General features: G+C 44.3%; 1 long non-coding RNA gene across 1 annotated transcript in view; it reads left to right on the top strand.

Moving 5' to 3' along the window:
* The first annotated feature begins 4018 nt into the window (after positions 1-4018).
* The window catches only part of LOC134944650 (uncharacterized), an 81637-nt gene continuing 63181 nt past the window's right edge, over positions 4019-22474 (top strand). Inside the window, exon 1 of the long non-coding RNA XR_010181916.1 lies at positions 4019-4168. This is a non-coding gene — a long non-coding RNA (uncharacterized LOC134944650). The remainder of the gene's footprint in view (positions 4169-22474) is intronic.

The following is a 22474-nucleotide window of genomic DNA, read 5'->3' as shown; positions in this document are numbered from 1 at the left end:
AGCTGAGACTTTGGAATATTCAGAATCCAACCGTGCTGGTGTAGCACCTCCTGAGATAATGCTACGCCGACCAACAACTGCTCTCTGGACCTCGCCCTTATCAGGAGATCGTCCAAGTATGGGATAATTAAAACTCCCTTTTTTCGAAGGAGTATCATCATTTCGGCCATTACCTTGGTAAATACCCTCGGTGCCGTGGACAGGCCGAACGGCAACGTCTGGAATTGGTAATGACAATCCTGTACCACAAATCTGAGGTACTCCTGGTGAGGTAAATGGGGACATGCAGGTAAGCATCCTTGATGTCCAGAGATACCATGTAATCTCCCTCTTCCAGGCTTGCAATAACCGCCCTGAGCGATTCCATCTTGAACTTGAATTTTCTTAAATATGTGTTCAAGGATTTCAAATTTAAAATGGGTCTCACCGAACCGTCCGGTTTCGGTACCACAAACATTGTGGAATAGTAACCCCGTCCTTGTCGAAGTAGGGGCACCTTGACTATCACCTGCTGGGAATACAGCTTGTGAATTGCCTCTAACACAGCCTCCCTTTCTAAAGGAGTCGTTGGTAAGGCAGATTTGAGGAAACGGCGGGGGGGGGGGGGGGTGTCTCGAATTCCAGCCTGTACCCCTGAGATACCACTTGAAGGATCCAGGGATCTACCGGTGAGCGAGCCCACTGATTGCTGAAGTTTTTGAGACGGCCCCCCACCGTACCTGGCTCCACCTGCTGAGCCCCAGCGTCATGCGGCGGACTTAGCAGAAGAAGCGGGGGAGGACTTTTGTTACTGGGAAGTGGCTGTATGCTGCAGCTTTTTTCCCCTACCTCTGCCTCTGGGCAGAAAGGACGCGCCTCTACCCAGTCTGCTCTTTTGGGGGCGAAAGGACTGCACCTGATAATACGGTGCTCTCTTTGGTTGTGAGGGGACATGTGGCAAAAATGCTGACTTCCCAGCTGTTGCTGTGGACACCAAGTCTGAAAGACCATCCCCGAACAACTCCTCACCCTTATAAGGCAAAACTTTTATGTGCCTTTTAGAATCTGCATCACCTGTCCACTGCCGGGTCCATAACCCTCTCCTGGCACAAATGGACAGTGCACTTATTTTTGATGCCAGCCGGCAAATATCCCTCTGTGCATCTCTTATGTAAAAGACAGCGTCTTTAATATGCTCTACGTTTAGCAATATAGTGTCCCTGTCTAGGGTGTCAATGTTTTCTGACAGGGAGTCTGACCATGCAGCAGCAGCACTGCACATCCATGCTGAGGCAATAGCTGGTCTCAGTATAATACCAGTGTGTGTATATATAGCTTTCAGGAGAGCCTCCTGCTTTCTGTCAGCAGGTTCCTTTAGGGCGGCCGTATCTTTGGACTGCAGTGCCACCTTTTTTGATAAGCGCGTAAGTGCTTTATCCACCCTAGGGGGTGTTTCCCAACGTGACCTATCCTCTGGCGGGAAAGGGTACGCCATTAGTTATTTTTTTGAAATTACCAATTTTTTATCGGGGGAAGCCCACGCTAGTTCACACACTTCATTCAATTCTTCAGAAGGGGGAAAAACTACTGGTAGTTTTTTCTCCCAAAACATAATACCCTTTTTGTGGTACCTGGGGTCACCTCAGAAATGTGTATAACATTTTTCATTGCCTCAATCATATAACGAGTGGCCCTATTGGACATTACATTAGTCTCTTCATCGTCGACACTGGTATCAGTATCCGTGTCGACATCTGTGTCTTCCATCTGAGGTAGCGGGCGTTTTAGAGCCCCTGATGGCTTTTGAGACGTCTGGGCAGGCACGGGCTGAGAAGCCGGCTGCCCCGCATTTGGCATGTCGTCAAATTTTTTATGTAAGGAATCGACACTTTCGCGTAATTCCTTCCACAAGTCCATCCACTCCGGTGTCTGCCCCGCAGGGGGTGACAACACATTTATAGGCACCTGCTCCTCCTCCACATAAGTCTCATCAAACATGTCGACACAGCCGTACCGACACACCGCACACACACAGGGAATGCTCTGACAGAAGACAGGACCCCACAAAGCCCTTCGGGGAGACAGAGAGAGAGTATGCCAGCACACACCAGAGCGCTATATAAATCAGGGATTAACTAAATGATATCCCCGTATAGCTGCTATATGTATATTGCGCCTAAATTTAGTGCCCCCCCCTCTCTTTTTTACCCTTTTCTGTAGTGTAGACTGCAGGGGAGAGCCAGGGAGCTTCCTTCCAGCTGAGCTGTGAGGGAGAAATGGCGCCACTGTGCTGTGGGAGATAGCTCCGCCCCTTTTTCGGCTGCCTTTTCTCCCGCTTTTTTATGGATTCTGGCAGGGGTATTTATCACATATATAGCCTCTGGGGCTATATATTGTGATATATTTGCCAGCCAAGGTGTATTTATTGCTTCTCAGGGCGCCCCCCCCCAGCGCCCTGCACCCTCAGTGACCGGAGTGTGAAGTGTGTATGAGGAGCAATGGCGCACAGCTGCAGTGCTGTGCGCTACCTTGGTGAAGACTGATGTCTTCTGCCGCCGATTTTCCGGATTCTTCTTGCTTCTGGCTCTGTAAGGGGGCCGGCGGCGCGGCTCCGGGACCGAACACCAATGGCCGGTTCCATGCGGTCGATCCCTCTGGAGCTAATGGTGTCCAGTAGCCTAAGAAGCCCAAGCTACCACCAGTTAGGTAGGTTCGCTTCTTCTCCCCTTAGTCCCTCGCTGCAGTGAGTCTGTTGCCAGCAGACCTCACTGTAAAATAAAAAACCTAAAATATACTTTCTCTCTAGGAGCTCAGGAGAGCCCCTAGTGTGCATCCAGCTCGGCCGGGCACAGGATTCTAACTGAAGTCTGGAGGAGGGTCATAGTGGGAGGAGCCAGTGCACACCAGGTAGTCCTAAATCTTTCTTAGCTGTGCCCAGTCTCCTGCGGAGCCGCTAATCCCCATGGTCCTTATGGAGTCCCCAGCATCCACTAGGACTTCAGAGAAACAGGTGATGGCAATAATTTAAGAGAAAAGTCCAGAAACAGAGCATTGTGTCCCTACTGGAGAGGATCATGTTCGGAGGTATGACTTATGACTCAAGGTAAGAATCCATAAAAAAAACATAACCAGCTATTTACTCCAAAGTAGAGTGCAGAAAAAATATACAAGTTGCCTTGGAAACAGAAAACACTAGTGTCTAATATATTCAATTACGCCGACAGCAGTTTTGGATACGGTGACGGTACAACTCTATATACATAAACACTAATATGCACTCTCTGAAGTTGCACTCCACTGTAATGTATGTTCCACAAGCACAACATTGAGCAAACTGGTCTCACAGCTGCAACATTAACTTAAGCAACATAGAGGCGCAAGCTCCTAACACCCATCCCTGTCAGAAGCACCACTTCCTAAAGCTTAGCCTAATACCACACAGATAAAGCTGTGGCCTACCATTACCCAGAACTGACTGGTTGAAGAACCAACAACCTGTTACAGCAGGGTCAGGCAACCCACGTCTTAGGGGAACTGCAAGTCCCAGCAAAAACCTAGCTGGGACCAGCAGTACTACATACAGTATATCACAGCAACTTCATACCAGTAAGCTAACGACAAGAGATCTCTCACCAGACATGACAGTCACAATAGTGTGTGCCTCTACATGAGCCAGCCGAGCTGTCACTGTGACATGTCATGACAGATCGTGACAGCACACAGCGCTTACAGGCCGCACTGCCCACCCCAACAGGTACTACGAGGCCAGCATTACCTGCAGCCGCTGCTGCTGCTGCTGCTCCCACACCCACCGCCGCTGCCTCCTCCTTCTCCTCCACCCGCTGCTGCTCCTGTCTCTCAGCTCAGCGACGCCAGCCCCACCGCTCAGCGTCCACCTCGCACCGAGCCCCGCCCTCGTCCTGAAACGCCGACGTCACACGCACAGCGCGAGCAGCAGCCAATCAGAGAGGAGGCTCGTTCCCGGCACGCTGCTGTCCTGTGGCCGTGACGTGGCGGGTTCGAAAAAGGCGGGAGCCCGACACAGTCACGTGACGGAGCCTTCTTGCTGGCTGGAGCAGCATGGCTCTGTTGGACGATGCCTTGTATTGCATTGTAGTAATAGGCGCCCCTGCTTTTGAAGATGTCCTTGACAGTATCTCTGTTGTTGATTTATCGATACGTGTGTGAGGTACGGCTTCATATTTGTTGAGGGCAAGTATTTAACCATGTCAGACCCTGATGTATTTTTTATTTTTTTTTACAATGTATTTGAATAAAAATATATTAAAACCATTTTGATTTCAAATTGGACAGAGTTTAAGCAGAGAGAGGGCATGGTAATCAAGTTTTGCGCATGTTATCTCCGCACACTTTCATGGCCTTTAGGCACGACCGTTGACCATTGATGGTGAGCAGTGCCGTAACTGGCTATGTGCGAGAGGGGCATTGCACACAGCGCAATGCGCTGTGAGGCGGAAAAAATCTCCCCCCCGTGCACACAGATAACGATGATCGGATCGTCTACTGCGCTACCTGGGCTGTCACTGGCGCTAGCTGCTATCTTCAAGTTCCCCTACTGTCACTCACACCCTCTCCCGCTGCGCCAGCCAACCAGTCTGACTCACAGACGTGTGGGCGGCTGGCCGCACAGCCCACCCATCGTCATGCTCCGACGCGCACCTTCCTCCCTTCCTTCCTCACCGCCCGCCCTGCGCTGGTCGCGAGCGCTCAGTCTCTCCACGTGTGTTCCTTGCCCTGCCATCGCTGACACACGCCAGGAGCTGTAGGACTAGTCTCTGAGCCACTGCTGGAGCAGGACAGTGGTATACTGGTCAGAGTGAGTGAGACAGTAGACTTGACCACTCACTGTTTACTGCAGGGGCATGTGAGGTGTTCAGGCTAGCCGGGGGGGAGGGGGGGGAATTCTGTAGAAGAAAAAAAAAGGGAAGTAGGGTTACCTTATGAGAGAGAGATTTTATATATATATTATATATATATAAATATGTTTAGAATGAAAAAAATTGCGCCACTTGTGAGGATAATATCACCTGTGTGTTTATCTGGCAATTAAAAATAATAAATAGTTCAATATATATATATATTATATAAAATAACACTCCACAAATCTATGGGCGTCAGCTGTTCCCCAGGAGTACAGGGGTGGTAAATCCCTGAAGATAGTTTAAAATAGAAAAATGTTGAGGGGTTCTAAGCGACCAACGGTGTTTATACAGCTATTTAAAAGAATAGTACCCAGTGTATAAAGAATATATATACAATTTATTATAATCACAGGAGCCAATAAAAAAGAAAAAAAATGTTTCTAAAAATATTCACATCTGACATATACCAAAATAATTGGTTTCATAGGAACACAAAAACAAAAAATAAATAAATAAATTCAAGATATAAAAAGTATTAGAATAAAAGCACATCGATATAGATAAAAGATATGTGTATATCTTATCTTGGATAGAGGTCATCAAGGGTTAGCCCAACACGTTTCGTCTATGATAGACTTCATCTATCCCCCTTGATGAAGTCTATCATAGACGAAACGCGTTGGGCTAATCCTTGATGACCTCTATCCAAGATAAGATATACACATATCTTTTATCTATATCTATGTGCTTTTATTCTAATACTTTTTATATCTTGAATTTATTTATTTATTTATTTTGTGTTCCTATGAAACCAATTATTTTGGTATATGTCAGATGTGAATATTTTTAGAAACATTTTTTTCTTTTTTATTGGCTCCTGTGATTAGAATAAATTGTATATATATTCTTTATACACTGGGTACTATTCTTTTAAATAGCTGTATAAACACCGTTGGTCGCTTAGAACCCCTCAACATTTTTCTATATATATAAATATATATATATATATATATATATATATTAGCTGAGCCACACATTCAGGAGTTTCCTGAGTGCACCTATAGTCTATAGGTGCACTCAGTAAACTACTGATTGCTTGGCTCAGCTAATATGTATATGTGCATATATATATATATAATTTGTGTGTGTGTATATATATATATATATATATCTATAAAATCTGTTCTGAGGGAGGGGACTTGAATAAAAAGCACTGTTTGCTTATATTTTACCGCTTCAAGCCTCATGAGTGCCGCCTACTCTCCAATGTGTAAAAAGGAGGCGCTGTCTACTGTAATGTGTAAGAAGGGGGACGCTGTCTGTCGTAATGTGTAAAAAGGGGGACGTCCGCCGTAATGTGTAAAAAGGAGTAGCTGTCTGCTGTAATGTGTAAAAAGGGGACGCTGTCTGCCGTAATATGTAAAAAGGGGACGCTGTCTGCCGTAATGTGTAAAAAGGGGACGCTGTCTGCCGTAATGTGTAAAAAAGGAGGCGCTGTCTGCCGTAATGTGTAAAAAGGAGGCGCTGTCTGCCGTAATGTGTAAAAAGGAGGCGCTGTCTGCCGTAATGTGTAAAAAGGGGACGCTGTCTGCCGTAATGTGTAAAAAGGGGCTCTACCTGGTGTCGTGGCGCTACTGTGCGGCGTAATTTGAATAATGGAGACTACTGTGCACCATTATGAATTGGTATTATTTTGTGGTCACACCCCTTTCCCGTGAAGCCACGCCCCTATATTTTTTGCGCGCGCCTACAACGCGCACTGCCACCGGTCTACGTTAAGGGGGGGGGGGGGTGCCGTTTCTTGCACACAGCGCTAAAATGTCTAGTTACGCACTGATGGTGAGTATCCATCGATGGTCAGAGTGATGGTGAATAGTTTTACCATAGATGGATGCTCACATCGGCTGTGAAGTCATAATGTTGGACTGTGGGCGTGCTCTGCACATGCTCATTTGGGAACCATAAGTGGTTGACCCATCAATGGTTCCAACCCTGATACATAAAATACTTTATGGGTCTATGTAGTAAGCCTTGGAGAGAGATTAAGTTCCAACCAATTTGCTCTTCTTGTTTTCTCAAACGTCCTAGAGGATGCTGGGGTCCACTTCATGACCATGGGGTATAGACGGTTCCGCAGGAGCCATGGGCACTCTTAAGACTTTTCAATGGGTGTGAACTGGCTCCTCCCTCTATGCCCCTCCTCCAGACCTCAGTTTTAGAAATGTGCCCAGGCAGACTGGATGCACTCTGAGGAGCTCTACTGAGTTTCTCTGAAAAGACTAATGTTAGGTTTTTTATTTTCAGGGAGAACTGCTGGCAACAGACTCCCTGCTTCGTGGGACTGAGGGGGCAGAAGTAGGAACCAACTTCCTGAAGAATTTCATGGCTCTGCTTCTGGCTGACAGGACACCATTAGCTCCTGAAGGGTACTGAACGCTAGCCGTGCCTAGATGCTCACTCCCACAGCACGCCGGCACCCCCCTCACTAAGCCAGAAGACAGGTGAGTAGAAGAAGACAGATCTTCTATCAAGAAAAGTGACGGCTGAGGTACAGCGCGGCTGGCGGGAGCGCAGCGCGCCATTGCTGCCCACACACAGCAGGCACTGCAGGGCGCAGGGGGGCACCCAGGGCAGCAAAAACACCTCTATAAACTGTCAAAAAGGGGGGCATAAGATGCCCAGGCACAGCCCTACCCCTGCCAGTATAAAAATTATGAAAAGTTTCTGAGGTAAAAAGGGCGGAGCTTCTTCCGCAGGCAGCCAGCACACTGCTCAGTGCCATGTTCTCTCTCCTCAGGCTGCAGAGACATCGCTGGTCCTCCTTCACTTCTGACTACAAGTATCAGGGTGCAAAACAGGGGGGGGGGGGGCACAAGCTAATTTGGTGCTTTACAATAATTTGGTGCTTTACAAGTGTGTTTTACTGTGTAAAAAGCGCATGTCAGTGAGCATTCTGTGTTCACAGGCATTAGATACTGGCGCTGGGGGTATGAACTGGCTACTCCTAAACTGTGTCCCTCTGACAGATTTTACTGTGGGTCTGTCCCCTATAAGTCCGAGTGTGTCTGTGTGTGTGTTGTACATGTGTGTAAGACATGTCAGAGGCAGGGAATTCCTCCCCGGAGGAAACCATTTTAGGGACACAAGTGTAATGTGGTGGCGCTGCCGGCACACCAAGAGCCTGCATGGGTGATAGAAATACGTGATAGTATGCATCATATCAATAGGAGATTAGATAAGTCTGAATCTCATGCTGAGTGCTGGAGAAAATCTGTGGAGGATGTGATTTTTCAGGGCTCTGTTCTTCCATCCGCAGGCGACCCCTCTGGGTCACATAAGAGACCATTTGTGAATACTGATACCGACACGGACACTGATTCTTGTGTCGACGATAGTGACTCCAGAGAAATAGATCATAAATTGGCAAAAAATATACAATATATGATTGTGGCTATAAGGGAAGTTCTGGAAGTCACGGAAGCCACTCCTGTACCTCAGGAGAAGGCTTATTAATATAAAAAAAAGAAATCTAAGGTCAATTTCCCACCTTCCCACAAGCTTAATACACTCTTTGAAGGAATGTGGGTGAATCCCGAAAATAAATTTCGTATTCCCAAGAGAATTCAGATAGCTTATCCTTTCCCGGTGGATGACAGGAAAAAATGGGAGTCACCCTCTGTCCAGGTTGACAAAGAATGTAATTCTCCCTGCACCTGGCACGGCTTCACTAAAAGAGCCGGCAGACCGAAAGATGGAAACTACATTGAAATCCATTTATGTTGCCAATGGTACGCTGCTCAGGCCCACAATTGCTTGCGCGTGGGTGAGTCGCGCTATTGAAAAATGGTCAGAAAGCGTGTCATCAGAAATTAACACGATTTATAAAGATGAGATACTCCTTAAGTTAGGGAATATCAAAGACGCTGCCGCATACATGCTAGAAACGATGAAAGATATTGGACTCTTGAGTTCACAATCCGCTACCATGGCAGTATCGGCTCGGCGGGCGTTGTGGATTCGCCAGTGGAACGCAGATGCAGAATGCAAAAGAAATATGGAGGCTCTCCCATATAAAGGTGAGGCCTTATTTGGCGATGGACTGGACGTGTTAGTCTCGGCGGCTACCGCAGGTAAGTCAACATTTTGTCCCTCTGCGCCTGCACCAGAAAAAAAACATATCACCCGCACAAGCAGTCCTTTCGGCCCAATAAATACAAAAAAGCGAGAGGTTCCCCCTTCTTTGTGGGTAGGAGAAAGGGAAAGAAGTCCACAGCAGCTTCAGGTTCCCAGGAGCAGAAGTCTACCCCTACTTCTGCCAAATCTTCATCATGACGCTGGGGCTCCTTTGCGGGAGGCCGCTCGGGTGGGGGCACGTCTCAAACTGTTCAGCCAAGGTTGGATTCTGTCTGGCCTGGATCCCTGGGTGTTGCAAAGAGTGTCCCAGGGATACAAGCTGGAGTTTCAAGACGTTACCCAATGCCGATTTTTCAAATCGACCTTGCCAGCTTCTCTTCCAGAAAGGGAAGCAGTAACAGCGGCAATCCAAAAATTATGTCAGGATCAGGTCATAGTCCTGGTACCTTTGTCACAACAAGGGGAGGGGTTTTATTCAAGCCTTTTTGTAGTTCCGAAGCCGGACGGCTCGGTCAGACCGATCCTAAACCTGAAAAATCTGAATCTACTTGAAACGTTTCAAGTTCAAAATGGAATCACTTCGGGCAGTGATTTCCAGTCTGGAGGAGGGGACCTACATGGTGTCTGTAGACATAAAAGATGCTTACCTGCATGTTCCCATTTATCCTCCTCACCAGGCTTATCTGAGATTCGCGGTTCAGGATTGCCATTACCAATTCCAGACGTTACCTTTCGGTCTCTCCATGGCGTCGAGGGTATTCACCAAGGTGATGGCGGAGATGATGGTTCTCCTGCGTCAAAAAGGAGTCAATATAATTCCTTATCTAGACGATCTCCTGATAAAGGCAAGATCCAGGGAGCAGTTGTTACAAAACACCACACTCTCCCTGTCAATACTCCAACAGCACAGTTGGATCATAAATTATCCAAAGTCACAGTTGGAACCGACGACAAGATTGTCTTTTCTTGGGATGATTCTGGACACAGAAGTTCAGAGAGTATTTCTTCCGGTGGAAAAGGCTCTGGAAATCCAGAAAATGGTAAAACAGATATTGAAACCATCGAGTGTGTCGATCCATCAGTGCATTCGGTTGTTGGGGAAGATAGTGGCGGCCTACGAGGCCATACAGTTTGGCAGGTTCCATGCCAGGGTATTCCAGTGGGACCTGTTGGACAAGTGGTCGGGATCCCACCTACACATACACCGGAAGATAATCCTGTGATCAAAAGCCAGGATTTCGCTCCTGTGGTGGCTACACAGTTCTCACCTACTAGAGGGACGCAGGTTCGGGATTCAGGACTGGCTCCTGGTAACCACGGATGCAAGTCTCCGAGGCTGGGGAGCTGTCTCTCAGGGAGAAAACTTCCAGGGACGTTGGTCACAACAAGAAACCTGCCTTCACATAAACGTTCTGGAGCTAAGAGCCATTTACCACGGCCTTCAACAAGCGGTACATCTTCTTCAAGACCGTCCCATGCAGATCCAGGCGGACAGTGTAACAGCAGTCGCATACATAAACAGGCAGGGCGGAACGAAAAGCAGAGTGGCAATGGCGGAGGCGAAAAAAATCCTCCGCTGGGCAGAAAAACATCTACAAGATCTGTCAGCAATATTCATTCCGGGAGTAGACAACTGGGAAGCAGACTTCCTCAGCAGACACGATCTCCATCCAGGAGAGTGGGGCCTCCACCAAGAAGTCTTCGCAGAGGTGACAAGTCTTTGGGGAGTTCCTCAAATAGACATGATGGCGTTTCGTCTCAACAAGACGCTTCAGAGATACAGGTCGAGAGACCCTCAAGCAGTAGCAGTGGATGCACTGGTGACCCAGTGGGTGTTTCCGTCAGTGTATGTCTTCCCTCCCCTTCCGCTGATCCCCAAAGTACTCAGGATCATAAGAAAAACAAAGGTTCGAGCAATCTTCATTGCCCCAGACTGGCCAAGGAGGGCTTGGTACCCAGATCTTCAACAGTTACTCATAGAAGATCCTCGGCCTCTTCCTCCTCGAGAGGACCTACTGCAGCCGGGGCCGTGTGTGTGTACCAAGACTTACCGCGGCTACGATTGACGGCATGGCTGTTGAGCGCCGTATCCTAAGCAAGAAAAAAAGGCATTTGTTTCCCCCAGCACCCTGAATGATAACCGTAACCAGATATAAATCCCACATAATAATAGAATTCAGAGATCTTCGTTACACATATGTGCGCAAATGTGTGAATAAGCCCCAAAGCCGCATCAAGGCGTCTCTGTATATTTGGGGTCCCTAGCGCTATATCTAGGTGCAGGGTGTGGCACCCCAAAACACCAGCATAAGCCAGAAAGCCCAGCGTAGCATACCAGTGAAAAAACTAAAGTGTTAATAAATTAGTATTTAGGAAGCCGAAGCTATAGAGAAAGTGATAAAAAAATGAAATGCAATTAAAATAGAGAAATAGTGTTAAAAAATTAATAAGTGAAAAGTGTTAATAGAATGTAAAGGCATGCCACACTAAAGCCATCCAGCTCAGCCAGTCCAGAGGCACCACACCTCACACCTCCATTACCCCAATCTGGGTCTAAGATTAACCAGCAAGGAGCCACATGATAATGGCTCCTTACTACAATATGTCTAAGCTAAGAGCTACCTACCTTGGAGCAACCCCATAATGCTCCATGTGGCATGTCAGGGCCTGCACCTCCTCCTAATGCAGGAACCTCTCTGCCTCTCACAACAAACATATATATTGGTAGATGCTCAATTAGCTTAGTGATATCATTCAGGTGCTCGAAAAGGGAGGGGTATTTCTAAGCAAGAAAAAAAGGCATTTGTTTCCCCCAGCACCCTGAATGATAACCGTAACCAGATATAAATCCCACATAATAATAGAATTCAGAGATCTTCGTTACACATATTTGCGCAAATGTGTGAATAAGCCCCAAAGCTGCATCAAGGCGTCTCTGTATATTTGGGGTCCCTAGCGCTATATCTAGGTGCAGGGTGTGGCACCCTAAAACACCAGCATAAGCCAGAAAGCCCAGCGTAGCATACCAGTAAAAAAACTAAAGTGTTAATAAATTAGTATTTAGGAAGCCGAAGCTATAGAGAAAGTGATAAAAAAATGAAATGCAATTAAAATAGAGAAATAGTGTTAAAAAATTAATAAGTGAAAAGTGTTAATAGAATGTAAAGGTATGCCACACTAAAGCCATCCAGCTCAGCCAGTCCAGAGGCACCACACCTCACACCTCCATTACCCCAATCTGGGTCTAAGTTTAACCAGCAAGGAGCCACATGATAATGGCTCCTTACTACAATATGTCTTAGCTAAGAGCTACCTACCTTGGAGCAACCCCATAATGCTCCATGTGGCATGTCAGGGCCTGCACCTCCTCCTAATGCAGGAACCTCTCTGCCTCTCACAACAAACATATATATTGGTAGATGCTCAATTAGCTTAGTGATATCATTCAGGTGCTCGAAAGGGAGGGGTATTTCTAAGCAAGAAAAAAAGGCATTTGTTTCCCCCAGCACCCTGAATAATAACCGTAACCAGATATAAATCCCACATAATAATAGAATTCAGAGATCTTCGTTACACATATTTGCGCAAATGTGTGAATAAGCCCCAAAGCCGCATCAAGGCGTCTCTGTATATTTGGGGTCCCTAGCGCTTTATCTAGGTGCAGGGTGTGGCACCCCAAAACACCAGCATAAGCCAGAAAGCCAAGCGTAGCATACCAGTGAAAAACTAAAGTGTTAATAAATTAGTATTTAGGAAGCCGAAGCTATAGAGAAAGTGATAAAAAAATGAAATGCAATTAAAATAGAGAAATAGTGTTAAAAAATGAATAAGTGAAAAGTGTTAATAGAATGTAAAGGTATGCCACACTAAAGCCATCCAGCTCAGCCAGTCCAGAGGCACCACACCTCACACCTCCATTACCCCAATCTGGGTCTAAGATTAACTAGCAAGGAGCCACATGATAATGGCTCCTTACTACAATATGTCTAAGCTAAGAGCTACCTGCCTTGGAGCAACCCCATAATGCTCCATGTGGCATGTCAGGGCCTGCACCTCCTCCTAATGCAGGAACCTCTTTGCCTCTCACAACAAACATATATATTGGTAGATGCTCAATTAGCTTAGTGATATCATTCAGGTGCTCGAAAGGGAGGGGTATTTCTAAGCAAGAAAAAAAGGCATTTGTTTCCCCCAGCACCCTGAATGATAACCGTAACCAGATATAAATCCCACATAATAATAGAATTCAGAGATCTTCGTTACACATATTTGCGCAAATGTGTGAATAAGCCCCAAAGCCACATCAAGGCGTCTCTGTGTAACAAATGCCTTTGTTAACCCTTTGGGTTAATAGCGCTGGGGTGTGTGCTGGCATACTCTCTCTCTGTCTCTCCAAAGGGCCTTATGGGGAAATTGTCTTCAGATGAGCATTCCCTGAGTGTGTGATGTGTCGGTACGTGTGTGTCGACATGTCTGAGGTAAAAGGCTCCCCTAAGGAGGAGATAGAGCAAATATGTGTGTGTGAGGGTGTCTCCGTCGACAACGCCGACACCTGTTTGGATATGTGTAATTAAGTGCTAAGGTGAATTTATTGCACAAAAGATTAGAGAACAGACAGGAAATCTACCCATGTCTGTCCCTATGTCACAGAGACCTTCAGAGTCTCTCAATGCTCACTATCCAAAATAATAAACACTGATATCGACACGGAGGTTGACTCCAGTGTCGACTACGATAATGCAAAGTTACAGCCAAATTGGCAGAAAAATATTCAATATGATTATTGTAATAAAAGATGATTTGCATATCACTGATGACTCATCTGTCCCTGACACAAGGGTACACATGTTTAAGGGGAAGAAAGCTGAGGTAAATTTCCCTCCTCTCATGATGAAAAAGAGCGGGAATCTCCAGACAAGAGACTGCAGTTTCCCACAAAGAATTCTCAGGCAGTATCCTTTCCCCACTAGGGCCAGGATAGGATGGGAATCTTCCCCTAGGGTGTCACGTTTGCCCAAAAGGTAGCCCTGACGTAACAGCTATTCTCAGGGATCCTGCAGATAGCGTGCACATTCTGGTACACTACTCAGACCGGCGATTGTGTCGGCATGGGTTTATAGCGCTGTGGCAGCGTGGACAGGTACCTTAGCAGCAGAGATTGAGAGCCTAGTATGTAGATATATAAGGTGGAAAATCATAGCGTACCACGACATTTTGCTAGCTGTTGTGAGTCAAAACTTCAGGGCTTTTCCTTTAAAGCAATAGAACGGGTACAACTCGATGAAAGAAAAGGAGACTTATTAAATCTACTCTCAAAGAGAGAAACATTTTGGATTTACACGCTGAACACATTCACACCACATGGCCTGAATGAAGGATGTGATATCGTGCCGTTCCTGAATCGATAACCCTGTCTGTATGTGTTGCAGAACTGCCGGTGGCAGCGGCTACGTCCCGACCGGCAAACTCTTGGTGCATACATATGGCAGGTGACGATGAAGGGGCGGCGTGTAGGAGTGAATGTGTTCGGCCTTGTATCTGAAGTGACTCATTCCATACTATACGTGTTTAATTAACTTGGAGTTAATATCCTGGTGACGACAATTAAATTTTAAGCATATCATGTGGATCAGCTGGATCTGTAATTGTAATAAAATAGAGAGATCTTAATAGAGTAATGAATATAATGTTACGAGTGTATAACTTATAGTGATTTTATGGCTCCCACTTATTTTACGTTATTTCTACGATGTTTTAACTATTTAGATGATGATATCCTGAAATTGTTTATGTTTATGGCTAATTGCACTTTAATGAAGATCGACACCCAGATTGGGTATATATAGGTGATATGAACTGGGTAAACCACACCCCCTGACGAAGTACCTTCAGTACGAAACGCGTTGGGCGTGGCTAATCTTGACGTGGACGTTGTGACGTCATCCTCCGGAAACAGAGCCGGTGCAGAGACGAGCCGCGGACTTGAATATCGGAGTGGCTAAGTCTAATGCAATACTATTGCCGATGAATTTTAACCTCAATGTATGTGAGCATATGTTATAAGTAAAGTTGTTACTTTTTATACACTTATGAGTGCGCTCTCCACTTTCTTAACAGTTTGTACAAACACTCCGTGGCACGGAGAGGATTTTGAAGCTGCACTTAATTGGACATTAACTCTGGATACTATTAGATCCTGGTGCGCAACACTGAATCTTTGTGGAGAATTGAATTGCTTTTCAGGTGCTGCATTGGACTAATTGTTATATTTTAGAAAAGAGGTATATTACCTACTTGTATGTGATTTTATACACGTTGTGATCAGCTTGTGATTTACCCTTGTTACTATGGCTCACATGAGACCAGAAAGATGGTGTAGAAAAAATGAGGAATGTCATAGAATTTTTAATGATCATTTGGATATCTCATTTAAACAGAAAGTAAATACTGCTGAAGGTAGGGATTTAGATTCCCTTTGTGAAAAATCAGAAAAATTGTTTACTAGGGAAATGAAATTAAACTGGGAAATTACTACCTTAGAAAAATATGTGGAAGCCAAGTTAATACCACGCGGATTAAGGTTGAATAAAAAACCGACATTTGGAAATGATAGACCAGCTTTTATAATGGAATGGGATAGAATTTTAGAAAACAGCTCATTTGAATTAATGCGGTTATTAATTAAAGAGAGAAAGAAAGAACTCATTGATGTGGATAGGGAACTAAGTGAATTAGAAAAAGAAATGGAACCCGTTAAAGATTTAGAGGAAATTATAGAGTTAAGATCGGCTAGTGATTTAAGAATTAAAAAGCTAGAGAGTGAGATTATCAATACTAAAGTGTCTAAATTCAAACGAGACACCCTGGATTATAAAAATGGGAATATTAAAAGCTGGCCGAGACAGAGACAGGAATGGAGACAGAGGGATCAGTCTAGAGACTCCAAATGGCAGAAAGTAGTAAATAAGAGACCATATAGAGGTAATGAAAAAAGGTCAAATAATATTCCATTGAAGAATAGATATGAAACACTAGCCTCTCCCGGGTTTAACAAACAAGCAAAACATTTTTTTCCCAGGGGACAGATGTGGGAGGACAGGAGACAACTGGGAGGGATAGAAATAGAATCCAGTCCAGGGACCAGTACCAAAAGAAAGAAAGACGATATAAAAGAGGGAAACGAGGAGGAAAAAGGAACAAAAATGAGAAGACAGAACCCCCGCTAGAATTAAATGTTTTCAACCTATCGGACCATACTTTAAGTGAAACAGAAACACAATTGCTAACTAAGGGATTATCCTTTGCCCCAAATATGGCACCAAATGGTTTTGAACTGTTTATTGATGTTAATAAATTCGTGAGGGTGCTAACACTGAAACGCCATTTTGCTAAAAACAAGATGGGGGATTCAGAATCTACTAATATACATGAAAAGAGATTTAGAAGGAAATCTACATATTACCCTATAGAATCTAGGGGAAGTTATATTGATACCTTTTCATCATTGGTAAAAAAAGATCTGGATGAATTATGTTTAAAGGGAAATAAATCAAGAGACAATTTATCCCTTGATGAAAGAACTTCATTAAAAACCCTAGAAGATAACCCCAATTTGGTCATTAAGATGGCCGATAAAGGGGGGGGTATTGTGGTATTAAATAGAAAAGACTATGTGGATGAATGTAATAGGTTACTGAATAACATCGATACCTATAAAAAATTGGAAAAGGACCCCACGGACAGGATAATTGAAGAAGTAAGATTACTATTGGAGAAGGGTATTAGAAATTCCAGTATAGCTCAAGAAGAATTTAACTATTTGTTTATCCCACAACCCAGAATTCCAATTTTTTATAGTTTACCTAAGGTCCATAAACGGTTACAGAAACCCCCGGGCCGTCCAATCATATCGGGGATTGGGTCAGTAAGTTCACATATCTCAGAGTTTGTAGATGTACATATTAAAAAATATGTCACATCATTAAAATCGTATGTAAAGGACTCTACCCAAATCCTAAATGAAATAGATAAATTTGATTGGAATACTACATCCTCATGGGTTACAATTGACGTGGAAGCGTTATACACGAGTATACCCCATAGGGGGGGGTTGGACGCCGTGAAATCATTTTTAGACGCAGATGGAACTATAAACGATAATAAAAAACTTTTTATTCTGGAGTGTATAAAATATATATTAGAAAATAATTATTTTAAATTCCAGGAGTCATTCTTTAATCAAGAGTGCGGTGTGGCGATGGGAACACCGTACGCACCAAGTCTGGCTAATCTGTATCTGGGTAGATGGGAGGAGCAAATTATTGAAAATAACAACCCTTTTTCATCCTATATTCATCTATATAAAAGATTTATAGATGACATTCTTATGGTATGGTCTCGTAGTGAGCTAATTTTTAATGAATTTATGGAGTATTTAAATATGAATATGTTTAATCTTAAATTTACTTCCAATTTTCAAAAAAATAAAATTGAATTTTTAGACCTGGTATTGGACAACACAGAGTGGAGGGAGGGAGAAAAAGTGAATACCTACACACATATTAAAGAAACAGATCGTAATAGTTATGTGCACTATCAGAGTTGCCACTATAAAAAATGGGTAAATAATATCCCCTACTCACAGTTTGTAAGACTGAAGCGTAACTGTTCAAAATTATCTAAATTTGATGAGCAGGCAGATATTTATAAACAACGCTTTACAAATAAAAAATACCCTAAGCGAGTGATTGAAGAATCTTATAATAAAGCGAGGGAAAGATCCAGATCTGAATTAATGGTATACAAACAAAAAGAACTGGATAATGGCAACTACTCTGTTCCGTTTATTACTAGGTATAATACCAAAGGCGGAGCAATTAAAAATATTTTACAGAAACATTGGGACATTTTATGTTTAGATCCGATACTGCATAAAGTCATTCCAAAATATCCACAAGTGGTATTTAGAAAATCATGTTCATTAAAAAATAGATTGGCTCCAAGTAACTTGAAGAAAGAAAACACTCTACATTCAGGTGGCATTGAAGGTTTTTATGCCTGCACGAAGTGTAAAGTGTGCCAATACGTTAACAAAAATCATAAACAATTCTATAACTATAATAATGAAAAATCATGGAAAATTAAAGGGAAAATGAGTTGTTTAAGTACATATGTTATATATCTACTAGAATGTAAATGTGGGAAACGCTATGTGGGTAAAACTAAACGGGTTCTAAAACTAAGAATATTGGAACATATACGAAATATCACCAATAAGGTGGAAAATCATAGCGTACCACGACATTTTGCTAGCTGTTGTGAGTCAAAACTTCAGGGCTTTTCCTTTAAAGCAATAGAACGGGTACAACTCGATGAAAGAAAAGGAGACTTATTAAATCTACTCTCAAAGAGAGAAACATTTTGGATTTACACGCTGAACACATTCACACCACATGGCCTGAATGAAGGATGTGATATCGTGCCGTTCCTGAATCGATAACCCTGTCTGTATGTGTTGCAGAACTGCCGGTGGCAGCGGCTACGTCCCGACCGGCAAACTCTTGGTGCATACATATGGCAGGTGACGATGAAGGGGCGGCGTGTAGGAGTGAATGTGTTCGGCCTTGTATCTGAAGTGACTCATTCCATACTATACGTGTTTAATTAACTTGGAGTTAATATCCTGGTGACGACAATTAAATTTTAAGCATATCATGTGGATCAGCTGGATCTGTAATTGTAATAAAATAGAGAGATCTTAATAGAGTAATGAATATAATGTTACGAGTGTATAACTTATAGTGATTTTATGGCTCCCACTTATTTTACGTTATTTCTACGATGTTTTAACTATTTAGATGATGATATCCTGAAATTGTTTATGTTTATGGCTAATTGCACTTTAATGAAGATCGACACCCAGATTGGGTATATATAGGTGATATGAACTGGGTAAACCACACCCCCTGACGAAGTACCTTCAGTACGAAACACGTTGGGCGTGGCTAATCTTGACGTGGACGTTGTGACGTCATCCTCCGGAAACAGAGCCGGTGCAGAGACGAGCCGCGGACTTGAATATCGGAGTGGCTAAGTCTAATGCAATACTATTGCCGATGAATTTTAACCTCAATGTATGTGAGCATATGTTATAAGTAAAGTTGTTACTTTTTATACACTTATGAGTGCGCTCTCCACTTTCTTAACAATATATATATGTATATATAGAGATATATATATATTAAAGATGCTGTCTTAAGAGATATATATATATATATATATATATATATATATATATATATATAATTGCTGTGAACGGATCGGCACTCACCTACCAGGTGGTAAATTGCTCCGGTGCCTTCTGAAACATCATTTAAAACAACAGCTCTATTCCATACAGCGGCACTCAGAGACTTGGTAAAGTGGTAAAAATACTTTTTACTGGATCATTGTGGTAAGTTGCATTCCAACGTTTCGGGGCGCAACCCGCCCCTTTGTCAAGGTGAGCAAACAAACAAGTGTTTGTTTGCTCACCTTGACAAAGGGGCGGGTTGCGCCCCGAAACGTTGGAATGCAACTTACCACAATGATCCAGTAAAAAGTATTTTTACCACTTTACCAAGTCTCTGAGTGCCGCTGTATGGAATAGAGCTGTTGTTATATATATATATATATATATATATATATATATATAAAACATGCCTAAAGAGACATGAGTATACTGGGTCCTAGAGTCAAAGCTATGTCGATTTCTGCGTGACGTGTCCTGTAGAATATGCAGTGGACAGATGATGCCGACTTAAGAGGCATATGGAAGGCTGAAGATTGTGTGGAGAAGGGTTTTCGGACCTGGTCTCCACAGCTATAGCTGGTAATTCTGATATTTTGCCTTATATTCCTACACAGCCTAGGAAAGCACAACATTATCAAATGCAGCCTTTCGAACAAAGAAACAAGAAAGTCCGAGGTGCGTCCTTTCTTGCCAGAGGCGGGGGCAGAGGAAAGAAGCTGCACAACACAGCTAGTTCCCAGGAACAGAAGTCCTCCCCGGCCTCTACAAAAATCCACCGCATGTCGCTGGGGCTCCACAGGCGGAGCTAGGCCCGGTGGGGGCACGCCTTCGTAAGTTCAGCCACAAGTGGGTTCACTCCCTCTTAGATCCCTGGGCAATAGATATTGTGTCTCAGGGATACAAGCTGGACTTTGAGAAGATGCCCCCTCACCGACGGCCCTGCCGGCTTCCCCCCACGAGAGGGAAATAGTGTTAACTGCAATTCACAAATTGTATCTTCAACAGGTGGTGGTCAAGGTTCCCCTCCTTCAACATGGAGGGGGTTATTATTCGACCATGTGGTAGTCCCGAAACCGGACGGTTCGGTCAGACCCATATTGAATTTAAAATCCCTGAACATATACCTGAAAAGGTTCAAGTTCAAAATGGAATCGCTAAGAGCGATCATTGCAAGCCTGAAAGGGGGAGATTTTATGGTGACTCGGGACATAAAGGATGTATACCTTCAGGTCCCCATTTATCCACCTCATCAGGCGTACCTCAGAATTGCGGTACGGGATTGTCATTACCAATTTCAGACGTTGCCGTTTGGTCTCCCCACGGCCCGAGAATGTTCACCAAGGTAATGGCGGAAATGATGGTGCTCCTGCAGAAGCAAGGGTCACTATTATCATGTACTTGGACGATCTCCTCATAAAAGCGAGATCAAGAGAGCAGTGGCTGAACAGCGTATCACTTTCTCTGGAAGTGTAACATAACACGGCTGGATTCTATATATTCCAAAGTCGCAGTTGGTTCCTACAGCTCATCTGCCTCTCCTAGGCATGATCCTAGACACAGACCAGAAAAGGGTTTATCTCCCGATAGAGAGAGCTCAGGAGCTCGTGACACTGGTCAGGAATCTATTAAAACCAAAACAGGTGTCAGTGCATCACTGCACTCGAGTCCTGGGAAGGAGGGTGGCATCATACGAGGCCATTCCCTTCGGCAGGTTCCATGTGAGGACCTTCCAATGGGACTTACTGGACAAGTGGTCCGGATCACATCTTCAGATGCATCAGTTAATCATCCTATCCCCCAGGGCCAGGGTGTCTCTCCTGTGGTGGCTGCAGAGTGCTCACCTCCTCGAGGGTCGCAGATTCGGCATTCAGGACTGGGTCCTGGTGACCACGGATGCAAGCCTACGAGGGTGGGGGGCAGTCACATAGGGAAGAAGTTTCCAAGGGCTGTGGTCAAGTCTGGAGACTTGCCTTTACATCAACATCCTGGAACTAAGTGCCATATACAACGCCCTACGTCAAGCGGAGTCCCTGCTTCGCGACCAACCGGTTCTGATTCAGTCAGACAATATCACCGCAGTGGCTCATGTAAACCGCCAAGGCGGAACAAGGAGCAGCGTGGCGATGGTAGAAGCCACCAGAATTCTTCGCTGGGCGGAGAATCACGTAAGAGTACTGTCAGCAGTGTTCATTCCGGGAGTGGACAACTGGGAAGCAGACTTCCTCAGCAGGCACGACCTCCACCCGGGAGAGTGGGGACTTCATCAAGAAGTCTTCACGCAGATTGCAAGGCGGTGGGAACTGCCACAGGTGGACATGATGGCATCCCGCCTCAACAAAAAGCTACAGAGATATTGCGCCAGGTCAAGAGACCCTCAGACGATAGCTGTAGACGCACTAGTGACATAGAAACATAGAAACATAGAATTTGTCGGCAGATAAGAACCACTTGGCCCATCTAGTCTGCCCCTTTTTTTTTTTTTTTTTTTTTATTCTTTTTTTTTATCACTAACCTTATTTGATCCTTATTTCTTTGTAAGGATATCCTTATGTCTATCCCATGCATGTTTAAATTGCTCTACTGTCTTAGCCTCTACCACCTCTGATGGGAGGCTATTCCACTTGTCCACTACCCTTTCTGTGAAATAATTTTTCCGCAAATTTCCCCTGAACCTCCCCCCCTCCAGTCTCAGTGCATGTCCTCGTGTCCTATTGCTTCTCTTCATTTGGAGAATGTTTCCCTCCTGGACTTTGTTAAAACCCTTCATATATTTGAAAGTTTCTATCATGTCCCCCCTTTCCCTTCTCTGCTCCAAACTATACATATTGAGATTTCTTAGTCTTTCTGGGTATGTTTTGTGATGTAGGCCATGCACCATTTTAGTTGCCCTCCTTTGTACAGTTTCTAATGTATTAATATCCTTTTGAAGATATGGCCTCCAGAACTGAATACAGTATTCTAGATGAGGCCGTACCAATGACCTATACAGTGGCATTATTACTTCTTTCTTTCTGCTGCTGATTCCTCTCCCAATGCAGCCAAGCATCTGACTAGCCTTCCTCATTGCCTTGTTACATTGCTTACCTGCTTTTAAGTCATCTGAAATAGTGACTCCTAGATCCCTTTCCTCCTCAGTAGTTTTCAGTATAGTGCCATTAATACTGTATTTAGCTTTAGGATTTTTGAG

The sequence above is a fragment of the Pseudophryne corroboree genome, chromosome 7, assembly GCF_028390025.1.
Source record: "Pseudophryne corroboree isolate aPseCor3 chromosome 7, aPseCor3.hap2, whole genome shotgun sequence".
Taxonomy (NCBI): domain Eukaryota; kingdom Metazoa; phylum Chordata; class Amphibia; order Anura; family Myobatrachidae; genus Pseudophryne; species Pseudophryne corroboree.
This window is presented reverse-complemented; position numbering and strand designations above follow the sequence as displayed.